Source organism: Hylaeus anthracinus, unplaced genomic scaffold, assembly GCF_026225885.1.
Source record: "Hylaeus anthracinus isolate JK02 unplaced genomic scaffold, UHH_iyHylAnth1.0_haploid 11989, whole genome shotgun sequence".
Classification (NCBI taxonomy): domain Eukaryota; kingdom Metazoa; phylum Arthropoda; class Insecta; order Hymenoptera; family Colletidae; genus Hylaeus; species Hylaeus anthracinus.
Window position 1 is genome coordinate 11,668,734 of NW_026534337.1, and position 17,474 is coordinate 11,686,207.

General features: G+C 46.7%; 1 protein-coding gene and 1 long non-coding RNA gene across 2 annotated transcripts in view; one reads left to right on the forward strand and one right to left on the reverse strand.

The window, feature by feature from the left end:
* LOC128887778 (uncharacterized) overlaps nt 1-3,812 on the reverse strand; it is a 70,219-nt gene extending 66,407 nt beyond the window's left edge. The window contains exon 1 of the long non-coding RNA XR_008460098.1: nt 3,627-3,812. This is a non-coding gene — a long non-coding RNA (uncharacterized LOC128887778). The remainder of the gene's footprint in view (nt 1-3,626) is intronic.
* Nucleotides 1-17,474, forward strand: part of LOC128887771 (nucleolar and coiled-body phosphoprotein 1-like) — a 60,672-nt gene that overhangs the window by 7,610 nt on the left and 35,588 nt on the right. The window lies entirely within an intron of this gene.

Sequence of the window (17,474 nt, forward strand, 5' to 3'; positions counted from 1 at the left end):
TCTACTAAAATGAGATATTATTTAAACTATCGGAGACTGCGTAATCAAACATTTATCGTTATATTTATTCTTGTAATTTCATCAAAATTCATGAATTTGGTTTAAATTCATTTCCTTTGATGCTCTTGAATTCCTTCGATTCGAAATTAATTTCTTTAGTTCTTCAGTGGAAAGCACTGTCACCCACATGTGGGTGACATGGCGATCAACGTGTTAAATCTCGCGATTTGTACAAACCAAAGATCGTTAGGGTGAGTCGGTGATCGTCGTGCGTTACATAGATCTAAACAGTGGGAAAAATTCCCGCGAACGAGGCGCTGGTCTAGAACGATTCCTCGAGTTGCATAGCTCGACGAACAGAACGGTTGCCGCAATCGGAGAAAGTTTCAAACGATAAGTCAGCAACGCCGGAAACGGTAGTCGCCGCTAGATTTCGAGAGATCAGCCTCCGTTTTCACTGACGGAATAACGCTTCGTGTCGCTGGTCCCATCGTTGCTGATCGCCTTCTCGGTGAAATCGCGCCCCTTTTGTAAATATTACGACACGTTCTGCTCGCCACTGGCGAGGCTTGGCTCCTTTCGAATCGAGTACACGTGTTTCGCGACGCTTCCTCGTGCGCGAAAGAAGCCGCGGACCGTGCGGCTTGACGGCATTTCCGCGGTATCGACGGTTCTCTCCTAAAAACGTCGTTACAACGGACGTGTTTGGCCCAGTTTATCTCGCTTGCTTCCCATTGTCGACAACCGCGCGCGTCTCTAGAATTGGAATCTCATTGAACGGTTTCCACGAACAACGCTGAATTTATAGAATTTACAGATAACACTTTGTGTATATTGCAGAATCATTCATAAAAATAAGATATTAAGTGGACTGGAAAGTAATGTCGTTTCTTTGACATTAAATTCAGACAAATTTTTTATAAATTTCTATTTTTAATTATTAATTGTATAATCGCGCCCGTTATCACATAGCCTTTTGCCGTCTAGTGTGCAAATTGCCAATGCCAGATCGATAAAAATCGATGAGCTGATGAACGATAAACTAGTATTTAAAATTGCAAAAACGACATTATTTTCCGGTTCGTCTAATATCATCGATGTAATTGTTTGGTAGAAATTTCGCGTTGATACGTCGAGTGTCTGTCGGTTTATAGGACAGTCATTGATGCGGATATAAAAAGAAACTAGCATCGCATCAGTTTGGAAAGTAATGCGCGTTCGATGTTTCGGTCAATTTGCGAAGGCTCTCCTCGGGAACAAGCAACGATCTATATGTAACGACTAACGTCTTAAATATGGAGCTGCAATTTGCAATATTAATTTGCGCGGAGATCAGTATCGAATAAGAAATACAAGATTAGACATCTTGAGACGTAACGGGCTACAAGGAGGATTATTCCCGGCGATGTCGCTCGCGTCGCGATCGATTCTGCGAGTTCGATCGTACGAGTCTCAACGAGACTGGAGCGTATTTCATTAGCAGATTTCATTAGGCTAATTAGGGCTTCTCGTTACCAGCTCGTTCCGTAATTACGGCCGCGGAAACGCTTCGCGGAATCCGTGCGAGCCAGAAAATCTATGTATACATTCTGATCTCGACGTTCCAATTTTTTCCTTTTTCTTTCTCCAATGTGTTCCTTTCGCGAGCTTCGGATCGTCGCGACGGAACTCGATCCCTCGTTAGCAAGAAAACCGCGTACAAAACGAAAGAGACGTTGGCAGGGTGATTTTTATTTCGCAGAGAACACTGGCGTCCTGTCGGAATTATTTAATTACGGGTGATATCGATTATTGGGAACGTAGGCCTCGATTTTTTGCTCGCCTGTCCAGGTGACGCGCGCAGGTGTGAACAGCTGACAGGTGCTGAAAGAGCGGCGTAACCCCAATTTTCTGTACTCCTGGTTTCAACGTTCCACCGTCACTAGAGATTTCCCTCTCACGCGCGGAGGAATACGTTTGATTTTTACCCTCAGGGGCAGTAGCTATGTTTAACACGTTGATCGCCATGGCACCCATATATGGGTAACAGTGTTTTTCACTCAAGAACTAAAAAGATTAATTCTGAAAGTTAGACGTCACACAGAGATGAATCTAAATGAAATTCACGAATTTTGATGTAGTTACAAAACTAAATACCACGATAAATGTTTCATTACCTAGACTTCGATAGTCTAAATAATATTAAATCTTAGCAGAAATTTTCAAGAATATTCGTTTGGCAGTCAACGTGTTAATTACAACTGCAGTACGGGTTTAGCAAACCCGAGGTACCCGAGCTATAGGGGGGCCAGGAGGTCTCAACGGAGTCCTGAAAAGTCGAAATATGAAATTAGTAGGCCTCCGCCCTAATTCGCACGACATGGAAACGGGCCCGTTTGACTTCAATTCGAAAAACGATGGGATCTCGTGTCCGGCGATGTTTAGAAAGCGATTCGCGTATTCCCCTTCAGTTTCTCCGCGATTGTAAATTGCTCCGTAGTGGTAAACTCTCCTGGCCGTGTTGAGCGAAAATCTGAACGCGTTTCTCGGGCCCGTGAAAACGCTGCAACGCAGTTTCTATTTAAACATCACTTGAACCCGCGCGCGTCGACAGATCCCGAGCGAATTCCCGCCTATCGAGCACGAGTCGCTCGACGTCCATTAACGGGAACTCTTTCTCGGTCGTCTGCTCGCCGAGTAGAAAATCCGAGCAAACGAACCGCGCCGTGAAACTTCGAGGGTCCTCCGTAGAAATCTAATCCGTTTAACAATTCACCACATATACCAACAGAGAAACTATTTTACTTTCATGGTTACCGTTCGTTGTTTAATAGAATATTTTACTCGGCTCCGATTACGAGCCGCGCGGATACCACGGTGTGCCTTCGTCCGATAAACGCGACCGCGTTTTTGTTGCGTTTATTCCTGCGCTCGGTGGCTCTCGCACACACAGACCGGGAAAAGACGCATCCACGAGATCGCGGCCATGAATGCAATGTGCACTGGCCCGCTCGGCCACGCTCTGCTTGTCCTTGCAAACGCGACTCATTACGATGCATCTTTCCCCGTCTCTCTCTGCTTCTGTGTTGTCCTCTATTACCTGTTCCTTTCTACCTATATTTGCCCGCGTCGTTTCATTCTTTTCGTTCTCTTCCCGCGGTTCGTCCTCTTCCAGATCGCGAGCACGATTAAAATCGCTCGTGTCGCCGACTGGTGATCTTATTCCACCGGTTTTTCTCTTTCGTTCGCGAGGATCGACGATCGTCCCGTGCACGAATTATTACCGAACGATGAATACATTTACGTAAACGTGTTCTCTGCTAGGCGAGAGCGCGCGTCTCTTAATCCCGTAGCTGCTGACTTAAGGTCGATTCGAACTATACGACACGGACCGTCACGTACCGGCAACGACACGTACCGGCACCGACACGACAAAACATTCAAACACGCGTTTTAATGGAACTATTCACACTATTCCCGTTGACGGAACGTTCAGGTCGGTGTCTGTTAAGCCGGCGACTGACTCGCAACAGAACATTGTAATGTAACGCGAGCATTCGCTTAGTTTGGCGAACTATAGCGAGCGACGAACCGACCCGTTCTTGCGCTCGATCGTGCTCCAGTTGGTCTGTCGGTTTTTGACGAACCTCTTTGATCGTCTACTTTTCACCGAACTGAGTAGGAAGCATCGAGGGAGAATTCAGCCGAGAGTTCGAAGCGAGCATTCGTGAATCCAAAAAGGACCTTGTAATGTAACGTTGGTGTCGAACCGTACAATTCGTGCCGAGCAGTTACATTACAGCGTTCCGTTGCAAGTCAGTCGCCGGCTTTAAGTGTGAATAGTTCCATTAAAACGCGTGTTTTAATGTTTCGTCGCGTCGGTGCCGGTCCGTGTCGTATAGTCTGAATCGACCTTTATTCGTCGACAGTCGACCATAACGATACAAGTTGATAAACATTTTCCAATTTTACCTCGAAAGAAAGCGTTAGTGAAATAGATTTTCCGTCGAATTTGTTCATTCGGAATCGCATCTCCTCTAATATTCTACTTGTCGTTGCGTTTATATATTTTACGACTCGAAGATCATAAGGACTGGCGTGAATGTGGTATGAATGCAAATATCCAAGCGATGTCGAGGATTCTCGTAATCCGAGACCGCCCACATCCTTTCGACGGCGAACTACCGGTTCTCACGTGCGCCAACGACAGAGGGCTCGAAAGGGTTATTTTCATCGAACCTTCTTCGCGCGCCGATCGTACGCACGGTGCGTAACGATCGGCTCGTTTCCGTTTCGCTGACCCGGTTACATTTTCCCAAACGGGTCGTGGCTAGAAAGAGACTTCGAAAAGTATTGTATCGGGTTTGTCCGGAAAGTCCATGACGATTTTTGGTAGGTGGTACAGGTCTGAATACATGGGAATAATTGAAAACAAATAACATGTATACATCCCTTAAAAGATGGAAAGGTTGTGGAACAAAATGTCACCTATGTAATTCAATAAATATACATTAAAATTCAAACGTGCTTTAGAATTTTTCTTAGAAATTGCCACGAACATTCCGGACAACCCGATGTTTGCGTCAACCTAATATTTGGCTCCAAGATTTAATTATTGACAATCGCGAACATTCGATTTGTTCTAAACCAATACTGGGAAAGTATCACCCGGCAATTGTTGCCAACTTTTTCAAGTCTGTCACCGTGCTCGATATCGAGGTCCAGTTTGTCAGCGATCGAGGCATACGTGAACTGGAACACCGGCCACGTCGATCACGATTCGTGGTTTCGAGGTTCACCGCAAATTCGATCTCGGCCTGGTGTCGTTTTTCAACGGTGCGCCATAACACGACGAGGATGGCGTTTGCGAAAGAGGTCTGGATGAATTCGACCAGTCGAGTTGAGACATCCTGTAAAAAAGACACCCGAGAAAAACTTGGTGGTTCGCGAAGAAAAAAAGTTATTTACAAAGTGTCGGATCGGTTCGTAGATCTAGACACATCTATTGTCTTCGACTGAAAGGAATTTCTAATTTTCCATGAGAAACTGCGTCATCCCATTCGTTGAAAAACACGAAGCACCATTCTTCGGTAGTTTTGGAAAATTTACTTTCTTTCGTCTCGTTTTGTCTTGTCGGAGGCTACCAGGAAGCACGTTGTTTCCCTTCTCGGAAGTTCCTGGACGACTTTGTCGGATTTCCCAAGAGGATCGATGCATCGTTTGCTTTAAACTAGGAATGATTCCAGGAGGTTCCGTCTCCCTAATACAGTCAAACTTGCTGGTTTTCTTCTTTTTCGTCGGACAGGGGCTCTCTCGTTTCCCTCCGCGATCCCTTGGCTCCTCTCTGTCTCTTATAAATTCTGACGCGTGCACGATCGTTAAGCTGTAAGAAGAAACGGGTTTTGTTGGTCCGTAGGAGGAAGCCTGCTAGAGGCTTCCATTACCGTTGTAAGACTACGGCTCAGGGCCGTGTTACGCAAGAGGCGGTCCGACGAACTCGACCAAAACTATGCTCCCCCGACGACTCTGATCCGAACGACCCTTTCTCTCCGGTCGAACGAGTTCCTCGAGACTAGAGAGCACGCTACACGGCACGATACTATTTATCGTGATTTATCCCGAGACTAATCTGAATTTTAAGTCGCTTCGAGTCAACGCGTACGGTTAGCGATAGGTCGTAGCAGTTGTAACCCTTTGCGCTCGAGGCCTTTTTCGCTTGCGTACTTTACAAGTACTTTAAAAACATTTATAAACAAACAAACGTATACAAATAATAAAATACCACCAGTTTATTCATTTATATGTCGAAAACAACAAACTTTGATAAATATTACTTGCACTCTGTTGTAAGGTGTTAAACAAACAAACAAACAAACTGCACGTAAAGTTAGCTATTATAATATATTATTATTTAAACCAAAGTAGTTCGCGCCGCAACGTAAAGAAACACTTAAAACGTAAAAAGTACATAAAAGGCGAGATTCCGACCGATCTCGAGGTGAGTTCGACGAGCAGTCGCAAGTCACTCGCATCGGTTGCGCCGAATGCGATTCGGCGTCGTTGAAACAACTGCGGACCTCGTACACTGTAATTAGTTTTGATGTGACATTTTGGAAAATAATATCCAAGATGCATCCCAGGTTTGTCAGGACACGTATCGCAGTAATACGAAATTTCCAGCCTACCTCCAGGTGTGTTACAGTCAGAACAAACCTTGCAGTCCCTTTTTGGCCCTTTTAGTATTACGTGAAGCTTCCCGTTTAGTCGGACTTTATCGGAATGCGACGTAGACGCTTGCTCTCGTTGCTGGCGATATAATCTTCTCAATTGTTCGACAAGTGTTTTCAGAAATCGCAGATGGCTCAGTGGCTTTTCCTCTTTTTTGGTCTTTTCTAGTTTATACAAAATGTATGAATTGATCAGGGAAATTTCTATGTCCACAAAAAAAGCTTACGCCACCATTTAAAGGTCGATTCAGACTATACGACACGGACCGTCACGTTCCGGCAACGACACGTACCGGGACCGACACGACAAAACATTAAGAACACGCGTTTTAATGGAACTATACGCACTATTCCTGTTGACGGAACGTTCAGGTTGGCGTCCGTTAAGTGTGAATAGTTCAATTAAAACAAACGCGTGTTTTAATGTTTCGTCGTGTCGGTGCCGGTACGTGTCGTATAGTCTGAATCGACCTTAAGTGGCAAAGGGCTAATTGTTCCACTGTTACTTGACGCCGAAAGGGGACAAGTTTCGTTGCGTAAATGCATCTTCCATCGCGTGCTCTTCTCTTAAATCGGGTAATCGAGTCGTAATAATTACGACTGACAATTTTACGGTTCCGTCCAGTGAAAGTGCATGGAATTTCGTACTCTTATGTCGGTGGCACGGTATGGTAATCGCATACGTTCCAGCTGTATTATAATCGCGCGAAGATGCCAGGTGTGGTGACGCAACTGGGTTGCAATTAATGATCCTATTCGTCGTCGAAACAAAGAGCGGAAGACGCGCGACGGGGCGAACAATCGCGTTAAGGAAAAACCGCGATAGCCTGGCAAAATGAGCGAGCGAAAGGGAGGGAAAGAAAAACGAGAAACGTGTGTATCAGCAATTCGGTCGACTCGTTTCCCGGACACCGCAACACGCGTTTCCCTTGCGTATCCAGACGCTGCACGCCCACATTCCATCCTGTCTGCGGATCCCACCACCAATTTTCGCTCCTTCCCTCTCGTTGCAGCGTTAATGTTTACCCAGTACTCAAACGCGGGCTTTTTCGTGGCCACGCGTGCAAAGACTCGCCCCTCGAGAGAGTAAAGAACCGCAGGAACAATACCAAGAAGGAAGTTAAACGAATCGCTGCTCGTCGCATCTTTGAGGTAAACACGACTAAACCAACCTTAAACGGATTCTTCTTTCCTCCCGCGAGTCGACGGTCTATTCGTTTCGAGATGATGTGCTGACGTAAGAATTATATTTAAAAGAAAGCTATCAAACCGACTCAGTCGGTGGTATGGACGGTCGAACGACAACCAGAAATGTATTCCATGCGCGAGTGAAATTTCAAACCGATCCGCCCAGAAATTTTCCGAGAAAAATGTACACCCTACTTTCAAAGATATCGTTTCGAGAAAAACGCACGCATTTGAAGAGTTTCGTGCCGTATGGGCTCCACATTCTTTACCACAGACTATTCCGACGCGCTACGCCGGAGTATCCTCTTAAAACGAGGGGAGATCTCGGTCGATGGACGAAAATTAACGAGAAAACCGAAACGAAAAAGATTCGCGAATATTTCCATCACCGAGTGGCAAAGATCCCGGCTGTTTAATGGATGAACCATGTCGAATAATCGGATAGAACTCGGGGCGGTTCATAGAAAAGTTCGCACGTATTATCGACTCGTGTGTAACTGGAAAGGACGACGACCTCAAAACACCACGGCACCACGTTGGAGTTCAGAAACGATCGATAGTGCCCTCGATGTGTCTACGCTGCTTTTCGAGCACTTGCGTCCACGTATTTCTGATACGAAGGCCCACATCGTGTCTGGGTCGTTGTTCCCCGACTCTTATCAACGCCCGTGAGTTTCGTTTTGTTTTCGTTTTCCAATTTTCCTTCGTGCTCCTGCACGCCTGTTATTTGCATTACCAACGTGTTCGAGGCAGCTGGCACCTTTTACGATAATAGGGGAAAACTTCGTTCAATCTGTTCAGGAACAAAACGTTTCGAAATAGGATATTCCTGTGAGATGGAGCACGAGCAGTCGATGGTAAAAATATATCGCGCGATAGTTTTGGAAAGGACTAAAGATTCTCGGGTATCGTATCGCTTTGTCACGGAGCGCGCTAGTTCCGAATGTCGAGCGAAGAAAGCTGATGCCGAGATCGAGGAGTCGGGCTGTTCGGTAGAAAAATGACACGATAGGAAGGGTAGTCGCGGAATCGCGCGACACGCGGCAAGGACATCGTAGACTCCATGAGTCGGCTGTGGAATGTTGTCCTTCAAGATAGTCGGGAAGGTGTCGTTGCCTCGCAGTCGGGTCGCGGTTGCAGCACGGTAACATCCTTTTGCATGGGCCGAAGATAGCTGTTGGAAGTCACGGTAGATTAATGACTTCCTTATGGCATTTACGTTCTCTCGTGTATGCTTTGGCGCACACGTGCGGTCGTCCGTGTGCGCGCTAGGATCAGGAACGTTCGGAATTTCGAGCGAGAGTGCATCGCGCGCGTAGAAAGCCATCCGGAATGCTCGCGACTTTTTGACCGCCTGTTGAAACCCTGCGCAAGTTTGCGCGTGAATCGTTCATCGATTATCCGCATCCGCGACGTTGAGGTATCGCAGAGCGATCAAACGCGAGCGATCTTCGATACGTAGCTTATTGTCGTCGAGTCATTGTTGCTTTGGGCTTAATTTGCGCTACATAGACGCTCGATGTACGTCAGCCCTCCGACATCTAGTCGACGCGTATGTTGGACAATGTATTGTTACACGCTACTGCTCGTTGAAATTGCAGTACCGCGGGTACAAAGCCTGATAGGCGATCGAAACAATTACGAAGACTCGTAAAGGGATACCAACTCGAGCGATCTCCATTGATTGCTTCTCCAGTCTGATTAGTTTCACCCTTTGGGAGCGATGAAATGTTTCCTAAGAGAATACCTTACTCGCAGCTCTGTTGCGCGTTGCTTCTCCGCTGTAAGTACAATGACTCGGCGGACTTTAAACACGTATTATGGGACGGAGCAATCGCGTAGATGCAGTTCGAAGCCAGAGATGGGCATTATTTAGATAAAAAAATTATTTAAATAGAACTAAAAAATTATTTAAATAGAACTTACATAACTTTATCTTTATTCGATGACTGCCGGATAAAAAAATGTATTCGAAGTAAATGTACTCAAAGGATAAAGATAACTTAAATTATTTTTATTCGAACGCTAAAGATACCTGCTTTATCTGCAGAAAGTTTCAATTGTTAGATACTTTTCGCACTTTTAACTTTATCCGACAGGTAAATTAACCTGCGTTAACTGCAGAGAGTTTCACTCGTTGGGTAGTTTTCCCATTTTTAACTTTAACCGACCGCTAGAGGTACCTGGTTTCTCCCCGAGAGTTTCAACCCTAAGATACTTTTTTGCATTTGTATCTTTATTCGACGGCCAGACTTGCCTGGTTTCTTCCCGAGAGTTTCGAGTTGAAACTTTGAATCGAAGCGTGTGCCATATTAATAATAGGACCTGGCGGTCCTCCGATCTCGTGGATTTTAGAGAGGTGACGATGCCATCCGCGCTGTTGGAGGATGTAAACCTCCTCAAACGGGAATACGGAAAAGAGATTTCAGCCGAGACTGACGCGTGTAACGTTCCAAAAACGTAGACGTTTACAGCCGTGTCCGGAACAAAGAAGATCAAGACGAACGGTTACCCGTGTCGAGGCAATCGTTATCGTTTCGCAGCGGAGGTTGTATCGGCCACGAAGATAGAGAGAGGAGCGCGAGAGATCGCGTCGGAGTCGAGGTTTCCGTTTTACACTGAGAACCGTAATGATCGCGGCTTGTGCAGTGCGGATACGTCGAGAGGACGATAGCGAAACTTGTATTATCCAATCGTCGGGAGTGCTCGCGGATGGCGTTTATGGCGACCCTAAGTCGTGACCGATTCTTTGGTGGGAATCCGCCCTGAGATCGACTCTCATACGCCTCGCGAAGGAGTGTTTCCACGTCTTTCTCACTCGGTACCTCGTCCTTTCTCTCGGTCGATCTTCCTCTCGCGGGCTTTCTCGGCGTCGATCCATCGGCTCCGTTGCTCTCCCTTTCTCTCGACTCGATATTCTTTCGCTGGTTCGCCTGCCTCGCCCGTTGTCTCCGTTTCCCGCAATCTTTGCAGCCTTACTAATGGCTCATCGGGCCACACACCCGAGCACCGAGATGCTCCTTGCGATCGGTGCCGTGTTTCCGTCGCGTGCAGCACGGAATCGATCGCAATTGGAACGCTGCTTTCCGATGCATCCCATTCGACTGGTTCGACGATGCCAATTCGGGAGATAAACTGTGGAAGCCTAGGATTTATCGATGGGCGTGGTGTGTTCGATTGCCGAGGGACATCTGTACTCGGGAAAGACGAAAAGCAGCCTTTCATTGTTCCACGAAACCGTAAAGGTGATGTCCCATCTATGCGATGCTCGTGCTCGAACAATAAATTGTCCGTGCTCGCCGGATTTCGTTCGAAAACACGTTCCTACTAGCGAGCAAAAGGTCGCTAAATGCGACGACGAACGGTTGGGAACCACTCGAAAAAGTCGATTTTTACGAGCGTTTGGGTCTCGGCTCATGAACGTTCAAAAAAATCGACCCTTTCGAGTGGTTCGAAGCGAGAGTTTTTGATAAAATCGAATTCTTTATTCTTCACCGTATCAACGTGAACGCGATGCCATTGAATTCTTGGCGTTCTCCCGATTAAAATGATATCTCACGTCGCGTAAATCGAACTATTTCTAACGAAATAACTTTTCAATTATGCAAACAGATTTTGCATATAATTTCGTTAAAAATAGTCCGATTTACGCGACGTGAGATATGATTTTGATCGTAGGAGCATCAGGAGTCGATTGAAGTTACTTCCGCAAAGTTCCGATAAAAATTGTCGAGGTTGGTATTTTCAACTCTTTATGACATCCCCTTGTCGACCGCCCGTTGCGATGATGGTGCGTGGCCTTTTTCGGAATTCCGTGCTCGTTTAGGTGTCCGCGGCTCGTTGTGCCAGCTCGCCTGGGTCCATCAGAGTCTGATGATCAGACCCTTCTGCGCGAGGAGTTGACACTTTCAAATGGACGTTGCTCGTGCTCGTCGCCTGAACTTACGTACATGGGACCTCACCTTTTTTACAGACGAGATCTAGACGAGTATTTTGCCCATCTCTGGTTCATCGCAAGCTCGCGCTAGTAAGCGAGCGATTAATCCGCTACACGGAGAGGAATTTTCTATTCCCGTCGCTGGCCCTAATGGCACGTTTTCGCGACGAGGCGCTGGCACGTTGCGCCAATTCCCCGTGGAATTTCGAAACGGAGCAGCGCAGCGTTCCATTCGCTGTCTGTCCCGGCTTCCTCGAAGTCCAGACGTATTCGTTCGGGGCCTGGCCGCCCTTTCGACCGAATATCTTCTTAAAATAGCCCCGGGTCACCGTCGGGAAAAAGGAGGTGGAAACCGCAAGCTGGTATCCTTGTTGTCGGATCATCTCGCGGCGCCAACGACTCGACCGAAATATTTAGCGGCTTGACGCGACGCCTAACCTTTTCCCTGCTTCGACGCTCGAGCCAGTTTACGATCGTTCCCTTCGAAACAATAGAGAAATTAACAGTTTTCCTAACGTTGCATTTTCGCAGTTGTAACGCACCGGACAGTGCTGGGGTTAAAGGTTAAAGCACTCTTCCGTGGCTGCATCGCCGGAAAAAGGCGAGACTCGGGCATCGAGCCTCCGTTGGGCGTTATCGTCAAAAGCAGCCACTGCTGATAACTTTGTTCGCGTTATTCGCGTGTTATTCCTCTTCCTGTTATTTTTGACACGCGATATTTTTTTTTGAAGTAGCTACCCGTGCCCGACGGATGTGCTGACCTATATCATAGAAAGAGAGAACGTATCATGGAATGAAATAAACGTTAACGTTTATCGATAATTAACGTTCGTTTGATTAATAATCAAACTACATGTGCGTATAGTCTCGTAGAGACATCCATCGGCAATTTGTCCGCGATTTCTTAAAGTTAGCGAATTAAGTCTTCTCGGAAAGCGGTCGTATAGATCCGAGCTCGGCTCGCAAAACAGTCCATACGGTAAGAAACGATCCGCAAGAATTCGCGTCGGAAGCTTCGTAGCGACGCTTGGAATTTCGCTCGACGCCAGGGACCGCGTAATGCCGACGCATTCGAAATTATGAACCGCGTCAGTCACGACGGAAGCTCGCAGCTGTTTCCATGTCCCAGATAGCAAAGGGTTTTCATACCAATCGTGTTACCTGTAGTATTAGCGGTCGGGGAACTCGGGCGAGGACCGTACATCGACGAGAGCAATTAACGTGCCAATTAGCCGAGCGAGAGACCGAGACGTTTGTAGCAATTAATTCGAAATTGAACGCGTCGAAGGCACCGGAAGTCACGTCGATAGCCGTTTCCCCGTGGAATGGTTCGTCGTTCCAGCTTCCGTAACGTACGAGGAAAGTTGCAGCCGATATCAGAGCGCATTTTTTATTTCCAATTTGGAAATTAATTTCCAAAAAAACATATGTAAAATTGTAATTTATTAACTCATTCTTTATAAACAACGACATTCTACATATTCTTGGAAATATCTAGAATAGATGCGAGTACAAAAAAGATAGCTATTTATGTAAGTTGCGAAATTAACAAGAAAAAAGCAATTAATCGATAGAAATATCGAAGCAATAAGTATTCGCACCCTGTTTAATTTTTAAAATTTCTTAAAAAAAAAAGAATCTGGATATTGCCGACGGCAATTCGCGAGAAAGCAATAGTTTACGATTTATGTCAAACAAGTGGGATCGTTCGATAATTTTCAAAACCGTGTTATTCCGTAGTTCTCGTCTGATTGTTTACACCCGACTAACATTTTGTCATTTGTTTAAACGAGATATACACTTAATACTTGTTCAAGAATTTAATTTCGAGACTTAAGAAACCATCATCGACACGGCCATTCACGGCAGAAAGAATAAACTCAATGGCAATTATCTTGTCTCGGCGTTCGAGACCTTTCTCGTTACGATCGACCTCCGGATGGCTTACTCATCGCGAAAGTCACGGATGTCGCGAACTCGCGACGCGCGAGGATAGGATCGATCTCGCATTCCTATTAATTCTTTGGGTCGTCGTGTTAGGTTCTTCTTTATCGAATTTATTCGAGCGACACGTGGATGGCATTGGCAGGGTCGTATCGGTGCGGAAAGCATACGGTCGATATATCGGTGGTCGATTACCCTCCTACCGGCTTTCTGGATGGCCATAACTACGTAACGGTTCGAGCGGGCGAGGAAGGCTCGCAAGGTTCGGTCAACAGGACCGGTTCGCCGTTTCTCGGTAACCCGTTCCTCTCGTACCTTTATGGAACAGCGAGCAGGTGCGTCCGACGATTTTCGCACCGAATTTACCCCTCCTTGGTTATTTATTATCCCCGACCAGTAGGGCAGACTTCGAGTAGCGAAGGTGAGATTTTTTTAACAAATTGCGAAAACAACTTGCAATTATTGTCTTCGCGAGCAACGTTATCGAAGTTTAACCTGGATTAGAAATTCCGAGAGACTATTTGATTTGCTATCCTAGATATAGCTGACTCCCTTTCGAAAGGATTTAACGTTTGATTTTAGCGTTTCTGAAAAGGGAAGGTCGTTTCGAGCATTATTTTTACCCTGATTTTGTAGAAAATTCAGAATCGAAGGCGTTACTTTTCATTCGTCCCACGTACGATATTTAGCGTTCGTCGAGGATATCTGCATACCATCGTCGTTACTGCGTCGTAGCACGTCTCTTGGAAAGCCTGCGTAACTTACGGTTGACCTAATAGAGCGTCGGCACAGATCCTTGTTACGCAAATACGCGGCTCCTATCGCGTCTCGTTTCGTTTCAGACCGACAAGGAAGCGAAAGCTTCTCGGAGCAACTGGCATTTTATCGATAAAACATTATCAGGAAACCGCGAGTGCTCGTCGGAGAAATTTTCGTTCGAGCGTGTACCTTTTTCTCGGTTCTGTCTCCCTCTCCGTTCCCCGTTTCGAAACCTTGCTCTAATGGACGGAAATTAAAGAACGCTGAAACGCGCTTTGAGCGCACGAGAGCCGTGCACTTCGCTGGAAAATCGCGAAACGGGAAAGCTGCTCTTCTCGCTCGTTTCCCGCGTTTAATTTGCAGAATGCGAGGCGGAGTGTGTGGCACGGTTACGCGTCGAAAAGTCACGCAACGCGACACTTCCATTTGTTCACGAAAAGTTAGGCCTCATTTTTCTAACCTCAGACCCCACCGAACGTACGAAATTTTTCCGACGATTACCTAAATCGCAGAGAATGCAGGGATACGCGTTCCGTAGACGGATACCTTCGAAGAACCTTGCCGGTCGACGAGGAACGGATAGGTTGAACTTGGAAACGGCCACGGGAACGTGAGTAAACGCAGCGGCCCGTGGAAAAAGTTTCGAGGTCGGCGAGCATTTCGTTCGGAAGATATTGCTCGCTCGACCCACATTTTATGCGCTTAACTTTGCTCCTTAAGTATTCCATCGTTTCCAGCTTCTACATCGAGCTCCCGCCGGAAAACTTGTTGGAAATCGACTTCGCGATCGTCACCATCAAACGTCTGGGTTCGAACTTTCCTTTTAAGGCGAAATCAAAATGGAAGATAGCGATCGATCTGAGAGGGTAACAGATCCTGAGAATAAAGGGAAACCGCGTTCCCTCGCGCGTACAGTTTGTTTCCATGTACAAACTAAATCGCGGAAGTTGAAAAACGCGGGAAATTGTCAAACTCGCTCGCAGGTTCGCCGGAAGAAGGTTTTACCCGCTGAATTCCTCGTTAAAGACGGCAGTCGGTCGATCCTTCGCCGCAAACAAGCCTAGAGAAACCATTCGCGGAGCACGTCTTGCGGACGAACCGACGACAGAATAATTTCATGTATTATTTATCGCACATTCCGCACGGCTCTCTGATCCGCCGTTGTATCGGGTGCTCCGCAATTTATGTCCGGAAACCAGAGGTGCTTCTTATGGAGAACACGTATAAACGAGCCTCGCGGTTTCCGCGGTGCCGCAAACCGAGAAGGATATAAATTCAGAAAAGGGAACGTTTAATCGCGATTCTCTCTACAAGGGACGATATAGGGTAGACGGGGAACGATCATAGTCTAGAAAGTTTCTACCCGGGTACCCGTGTATTAAAAATACACGGATTAAAACACGAATCCGTTAATTACCCGTGTACCCGGGTATTTCGATACACGTGAAGTTGGGATCTCTACTAGAAACTTTGCGCATCTTGCCCACTTTTGACGACATGAAATTGGTAGAGTCTATAATAATGTATAATTGAAAATGTTCGCGTTGTACAACCGAAACCATGGCCGAGCAGTCGCAATTCGCGGTTGCTCGTTGTTCGCTTCGACACTACCGTAAACGATCGTTACGGTTCGAATTGTCGTTCGCGGTCGTTGCAAAACCGTGGAAAGATCGATCGACGAAACCTCGTTTTCATCGTCGTTGATTGATCCACGATCAATGAACATTCGGGTCACCCGGTAGACGGTATACGACTCGGTTCCATCGCGTGGGAATACGAACTTGCCGGTAGCAGTCTGCTTGAAGCTGCTCGTTGCACCGACAATCCGTTCCGATGCACTTTGACGGTGAGCTGCGGTAAATCGAGAGACAGAAAAATCCGCTGACAGCTGAGATCCCTGGCAATAAAATCTTTTAACGGTACCTTTCTGGGCCACCGGCGTCTTCGAGAGCCGGCCCCGTACCCACGATCGATTCCCCGCCTACTGTGAAAACGCTTTTCGCAGCCATTTCTTCTTGTCGATAAATGTTTCTTGTCGGTTCGTTGTCTAAATCGCGACTCGTTTTACCCGTTGATGACGTACAAGGTTATTCGTTTAAGATCTCTAGCTCGAAAATGGTCTCGTAGATCGCTCTAAAAAGTCTTCTGAAAAGATCGTCGTTGAAAAACAAACAGATGATACATATTTGAATGGGTCAAAGACACGGTGTGCATCGCGGTTATTAGCCAGGTTTTAGACGGGTTTCTTGTCCGCGTGGGTCGCGATGGAGACAGAAAACGCGTGTACCCCGTGTCCCTTTAACGAGTGTCATCGACCCGGTGGAAAGGTCAGGAACCACGAGAGCCGGCTTTTTCGCGCAACACGTCTACGTGCGTCTCCGCTCGAGAAAAACGTGCAACTGCAGCAGTCGTGCTTTCGCGGTGCAGGCTGTTTTCCGGGTTGCACGTGACTTATCGTCGCGCGATCGATTCTCGCCGGTCGAACGTGTCGTTTAGCGGATCCGGCTGCGTCGTGACGATTCTCGAGAGATCGCGTGTCGTTCTATGGACTCGCGAAGAAGAACGCCTTCTTCTCGTCCATCCATCGGACTTCAGCTTTGGCAGTAAATTAACGTCAAAAAAAGAATCGAACTTTGATCCAAAGAAATCACAACCCGGCCCTAAGTGCCGTTAGTTCTCGAAGCTAATAACGTCGATGCTCTTTTGCCTCGTTCCGCGCCCAGACCGTTACAACACTTTCGCTGAACATCTCGCACGTTTTTTGCCAGCAAGGAGCGTCGCGTCAATGATCGACGATGATTCGCGATAGTTCTGGCGCGCACTTTCCTCGCTCCAACATCCCATCTAGCCGCGGTAGCCTCGTTTTTCATTTTCATTTCTGTTCCGGCGGCAATTCACGATTCGTCGCGCGTCTTTCCATTCCGGAAACGAGTTCCTTTTCGACGCAGTTTCTTCTTCGAGATACCATCCATTAGGAGACGCGAGCGGAGAATGCACAGCGTCGCGTCCAAAGGAAATCGTCGCGAGCTTTTAGTTCGTTACGATAATTAAGGGGAAAGGTAATTAATGTGCTCGTTAAGTAACGGGCAAAAGTGTCCTTTCGATAGCCTTCGTCCGGAAAGTGAACGAATCCGACACCGACTGACCTTTTCCTCCTTTCATGTTTCTCGTTAACGAGGTATGCCTCTATCGGTTGCCTCGTCGGAATAGAATCGACCCTGTACTTCCTCCTCGAGATGGCGTGTTTTGAACGATATAAGTTTATTTATTTATTTCGATATATACGGGCATAGCCCATTATGAAATTAATACAGTGTAGCAATTATAAACAACCACAGTTGACGGATGTCAGGACAAACAAAAATTTACAAGCAAACAAACAATCATAATAAAGTAATCGCCGGTGAATAGCAGAATTGCCGATGAAAAGGTTACGTAGC